Source organism: Falco punctatus (assembly GCF_963210335.1).
Source record: "Falco punctatus genome assembly, chromosome: 6".
Taxonomy (NCBI): domain Eukaryota; kingdom Metazoa; phylum Chordata; class Aves; order Falconiformes; family Falconidae; genus Falco; species Falco punctatus.
The window spans coordinates 52683379-52689870 of record NC_137585.1 but is presented as its reverse complement, the minus strand read 5'-3'; positions in this window follow the sequence as shown (position 1 = coordinate 52689870).

The window sequence follows — 6492 nt, the reverse complement described above, 5'->3', positions numbered from 1 at the left end:
GACTCTAGTCATACATTCTTTCATTAGACTGGTTAAAATTCTCTTGCTTTTCATTTAAAAACATAGTTGATAAATGTAAAGCGCATGCTTGGTGAGGGGTAGTCATACCTTGGAGGTGGGTAGCTTTGGGATGGAGGTGTGTGTACTATTATAATGAGATTATAATTCCACCATGGTTGTTGGCTCAGCATTGGACATCTATCTCTCATTTGACGGCTGCTATGCAGCTTGCCAGTTGTACGGTACCATCAAGTTCCCAGTCCTGCAGGAAGTACAGCAGAGCCTGGACACAGGGTCTCCACGCTGCTCCGCCCTCCAGTGCTCCCCTAGAACAGCAGGTTGTGCTGCCTAGGGAACCATGGCAGAGTATAGTCCGTGCATGCCAACCGTCCTGAAAGTGGCAACTGTATTTTACCCTAAAAAGGCTGTTACAATGCCACTTCTGTTAGGTCCCAGTTTTCTCCAATTCCCCCCTCCAAGTGATTTTTGCACAATATTGCATGATGACACTCAAGATGATCTCCTCCATAACCTTCCCTGGCACCGAGGTCAGACCTTTCTGGATCCTCTTTCTAGCCCTTCTTGTAGACAGCTGTCACATTTGCTAACCTCTTGTCAACTGGGACCAATGGTAAGCACTTCTGCCAGCTCCCTCAGTACCCTGGTGTGGGTCCCATCTAGCCCCATAGACCTGTGTATGTCTAAGTGATGTGGCAGGTTGATGACCATTTATCTTTGGACTATGGGGGCTTCATTCTGGTCCCGGTCCCCATCTTCCAGTTGAGTGGCCTGGTCACCCACAGAACAACTGATCTCACTCAGGCAAAGGCATTAAGTACCTCATCCTTTTCCTCATACTTTTTGTCACTGTTTCCCCCTGCATCCAAAAAAAGGATGGAGATTCTCCTTAGTCCTCCTTTTGTTACTCATGTATTTATAGAAACATTTTTTATTGTCTTTTACAGCAGTAGCCATATTAGGTTCTAGCTGAGCTTTGGTGCTTCTAATTTTCCCCCTGCATAACCTCATGACATCCTTGTAGTTCTCCTGAATGGCCTGCCCCTTCTTCCAAAGGTCATAAATTCCTTGGTTTTCCCTGAGTTCCAGCCAAAGCTCTCTGTTCAGCCAGGCTGGTCTTCTTCCCCACCGGCTCACCTTTTGGCACATGGGGAAAACCTGTTCCTGCACCTTTAAGATTTCGTTCCTGAAGAATGTCCAGCCTTCCTGGACTCCTTTGCCCTTCAGGACTGCCTCCCAAGGGACTCTGTCAACCAGTCTCCTGAACAGGACAAAGTCTGCCCTCCAGAAGTCCAAGGTGGCCGTTCTGCTGAACCCCTCCTTACTTGTCCAAGAATCCAAAACTCTACTATTTCGTGACTCCTATGCCCGAGATGGCCTCCAACCATCACATCACATTTTGTAGTTTTAGGTTTTGGTGTTGTTTTATTATTTTTTTTAATTATTTTTAAACTATATCTTCATATAGGTCAATGCACTTTTTATTACCCACGTCTCTGGAATACTTTTTTTCCTTGATGTTGTTCACGTATCTTGATAGTGTTCACCTATCAAAATGCTAAACAAAAAAAAGAAGTCACTTGTATGTTTGCATATTCTACTCTTTATGGCTGTATCTTCCATTTCTACAGAGATTTGACAAAGCTTTCTCAGCAGACAACTATATATATTCAAACAACGTGTTGGTCAAAAAGCAATTTAAATGCAAACCACACACACACACACACACACACATTCATTAAAGTAGAACTTTGGTTAATAAGGTATAATGAAGGGATAGAAATATCTGCCAGAATATATGTGAGAAGTGTCATAAAAAATTCAGCATCATACATCATACTGACTAAAACAGGGATTTGAAAAACAGCAAAGGTTAAGGGAATATTAACACACAAGATTATGCTGGTCCAAGGCATCTCTGATCCTCAAGGATTTTAGAAAACCCAGAAGGTCTATCTAGATTACATCAAAGAAGGGAAGCTTAGAATTCAGTGATGTGTAATTTTCTCCATAGGTATGTAGGGTATTATATCCATCTTTTTTCTGTTTGGATATTCAGCCATGCGGTTATGTTGGTCATTCATGGAATTACCCCAAGAAAATAAAATTACTAAATCTCCATTTGAAATTCTGCAAAACTGTTGAAAGCACAGGTTTGGGCAATCTTGGCCAAGATGTTACTTCCTCCAAGACAACTAGGATGACTTTCTGGGGAATCTGCATTAATTCTTGGCCCCGGAAGCAATGGTACTTGCGGGTATGAAAATGCAGCCCACCCATAATCCAACATGAGCAGAACAACTCGGACAAGTCAGGCTTGATCAGATCTTTCAGGCGCTGCTTGGATACATTGCTTTGCCTTTTGTGAGGACAGTGCTTACGTTTGAATCTCTTTAAAGTGTTTGCTGCTGTTCAGGAAATGGTGACACACTGCTGCTGGCTCTGCACAGGGGACAGGGGAAGCAGCTGTCTTTCCTACTACTTGCTTCATGCAGCATGTTCTTGAGTGGCACCTTAGGAACAGGCCCATTGGGTTGGAGACTAATTACGTGACTGAATTCTTCTCAGGAGGAAATTACAGAATGACTGTCAGATCCAAAAGGTTCTAGGCACGTGAAACAAATAGGTGGACTGCAGAAGCCCAAAGGTGCAGTCAAACAAGAGCCCCTTCAGAGGCTGCTTAATTCTGGAGGTGCTCAGGAGGATCTTTGCCTTCCAGCCTGAGCATCTGTCAGACACTTGAAATCCGTGCATGTCCTGACCTTCCCTTACCTGAACAACTCAGTGCCTCACTCCTACTCAAATCTCACCAAGGAGTCTGCTGCCCCACTGCAGCCAAATCTTGCAGTTTACGTATTGCCTGTAAAAGCTTCATACAATGACAGTCCCATTGCCAGAAAATATATAGGGACACAGAACAGGAGAAGGCAACACTGATCATTATACCCAGTCCTTCACCACCAGAGACAACCAGAACATGCTCAGCAATTCATAGTGTAAAGGACTCAAGTGACAAAAGCTTTCCCATTGCTGCCAAATGTCAGGCCTACAGTCAAAAGGCCAACATCCCAGCTGGGATATACCAGTCGGGAAAGAGAAAGCCTTTGAGGTCCCTCCAATGAGTTTCATCCTTGCAACAAGAAAGACCGTCACTCAACATTAAATTCTCAGGTGATTCAGATGGCTGCTCCTTCCAGGTCTGCCTTTCTCACTGGCCACTCTGTCCCAGTGGTCACTGTAGGCTCAGGAAGCCTAACTCCCTGCTAACACCCCAGTGTGCAGGGTAGCTCATACTACACAGGCATAATCATCTGCTTCAGATCTCACTTCTGAGGACCAGACACCCAGCCTTGCCACTGTCATCGCAGCTCAGCTCAGCACTGGACTTGGCACACAGGACTCCTCATTCAGAGGCTGCAAATGTAAAGCTATCCACTAGCACCTGAACAGCATGAAATAGCATCCAGCTGCTCACAGAAATGCCAGTCATCCCTACCAAATTAAGCAAGGAAAATTTCATTTCTGATCCCAAATTTGGTGATTAGTTTAACCTTGAACATGCGAGTAAAACACACCAAGGTGGTACTATAAGGGTTTAAAGATCTCAATTTCATCAGCTTGTCCTAACTCAGCCTTACTCAGCTGATCACTACGCCACCCCCATCCCACCCACCCCCCAGTGCTGCAGGGAAGACAAGTGAGAACTAGAATCCAGAGTTAGACATCTTTGGGGGTAGACAGCATAAAAGAGGCAGAATAGCCCTTTCCTTTACAGACTTTGCCAATGACCAGAAGAAATCCTGAAATACAAGATTACTACACTGAAATAAAATACAAAAAAAGTGATCACACAACAACCTAGTTTCAGTTCACCCTTTTTGGAATCCTAAAGGACTTAACTTTTCTCATTTTGGGATGAAGCTTTTTCGTAAACTTTTCAGCCCCAGTATAAAGAATGCCTATTCCTTGTTTGTTTATTTACTCTTCAGCTGTTTATATACCAACTTCTAATTTCCTATTTAAATTAACCATGACCATTTCATAACTGTTCAACCTTGTACCATAACTTAAATTCCCTTTCCCAATATATTTATGGAGTCATCACTTCCACTCTCATCCAGTTTTTCTCACTTTCTTTCCAAACCTCGTTGACAAAGAGAACTGAAGAAAGCAAATTGCACAGCACCAAGGAAAGCAAGAGCCGAACCACAAAACTGTGGTCCTGTGATGGGAATATTCTTTGGGGAGTGCCTGCATAATAACCTGGGCTGCAGGATCTGGGTGTTCAGGTCTCCAAGGACTGCTTTTGCATTTTACAATAAACAAAGAATAAAATACCTGTATGAACACAGCTATTCTTCTAAGTCATTAAGCCTGAGCTCCAGGTTTTAACTGCAAACTTGCATGGTGACCTTACATGCTGTCTAAGACGATCCAGGTAGCAGGCAGCATTCTATTGCTCTTTCCAGGTAGGTTTAACTCAACAAGTAGCAGAGCAGAGTGTCTTTTGTTCAATGTGAACAAAACTTGATTGGCAGATTCTTTTGCTTAGGATCCAAGTTCCAGGCACTTGACCTATTGATACACCCGCAGCAATAAATAAAACATGCCTAGAATGGTTTTCTGACACTTAAGGTAAGCGAGCAGAACAATTCACATGGAGATTTTCAAACTTCTAAAAAGTACATGTATGCAAACCATCTGGCTGAGATGTTCCCAAGTTCATATTAAATTATTTAAACATGTCTGGGGCTTAGTCACAATAAGGCCAGACATTAGTGACATGCCCCAGGTATTGCTATGAGAGCCAATACTGTTTAACCTCTTCATTTACAACCTGGAAGATAGGAGTAGTGCAACTTCTGCAAGTTTATGGACAATACAACACTAAGTGGGGTGGCTGATAGACCAGAGGTTTGTGCTACTAATCAGAAAGAACTTGACATGGCAGAGAGGAACCTCATCAAGTTCAAAGGGATATGCCAACTGCTGCACCTGGGGAAGAATAACCACAGGCACCAACACACAATATGATCAGCTAGCTGGTGAACACCAGTTTGTATGCAAGCAACACAGCTTTGCAGTAAACAAGGCCTGCTGAGCTGCACTAGGAAGGGTGCATTGCCAGCTGGTTGAGGGAGGTGATTTTCCACTCTGCTCAGCACTGGTGAGTGAGATACCTGGAGTGCTGGGTCCAGTTCTGGGCTTCCCAGTACAACAGAGACATGGACATGGTAGAGTAGTTCAGCAAATTGCCATGATGATAAACGGATCAGAACATCTGACCTACAAAATGGGACCCAGAGCTGGGATCCTTCAGCTTGGAGAAAAAGTTCAGTGAGATCTTACCAATGTGCATAAATACCTGCTGGAGCAAGGGTGGAAGCAGAGAAGACTGACTCAGTCTTTTTAGTGGTGCCAAAGGAAAAGACGAGGAAATTGGCACAAAAAGTGAAATACAGGAAACTCCATTTACATGTAAGGAGAAAAAAACCCCAAACCAACCAACCTGCAAGGGTGATCCAATGCTGGAACAGGTTACCCTGAGAGACTGCAGAGTCTCTGCCCTTAGAGATATTCAAAACCCAACTAGACACGCTCCTCAGCAACATGCTTTAGTTGACCCTGCTCTGTGCAGCGTGGTTGAAAGAGCAGTGTCTCCAGAAGTCCCTTTCAACCTCAGCAATTGTATGCTTCTGCAGTTATGAAGAACTTTACACAGTGAAACTGACACCACTACCACTACTCAGACTTGACATCCTATGAAATTGAAAGCCCGTCTAAAATGTCTTGCACATATGAAACAGTAACAACCAGGCCACTGTTTCATCTTCTCTGAAACCAAATTTCCCACTCAAGTCTGAATCCAGTAACTGTAACAGCAGCTATGCCCACAAACCTTTGACTGGGGACTCACATCTCCATTACATCAGTGAACCCCACCAGTAGATGACTTGCACCTTCAATTTCAAGAGAGAGAAGAAAATGTGGTTCTCTTGCACCCATGACAATGATTATAATACTTTACATTCGGAAATAATGGAGGAATGAGATAGCTTCTCTCAGACTTAGGATGAAGCTAGGAGCTTCTTGCTTTCCTCAGATGGACTTACCCACCTAACAAGCATAACAAGAAGACCAAAAACTACACCCACATATTGAGCAAAGCTCAATCTGGTGAGAAGACTTTCACCAATGCTTATCCAGTTTGTAGTTTTGATTTGGTAAGCAGTACTGTTGGCCAAATTCCTAAAAAGACAAAGGGTTTTATCTACCTGTGAAGTTAACATTAGATGAGCTGGAATTCCAAAAATTTCAGGTGGTGCTCATAAACAAATGTGGCAGTCTATTGAATTGTGGGTTTAGCATTTAACAAAAAAAATGTAATTTTAAAATGTTATTAAAGCTAGAGCTGTAGTTTCATTGTCCATCTTTTGAAATGGAGTGATGAAGATCATGAAGTTTATGACTTCA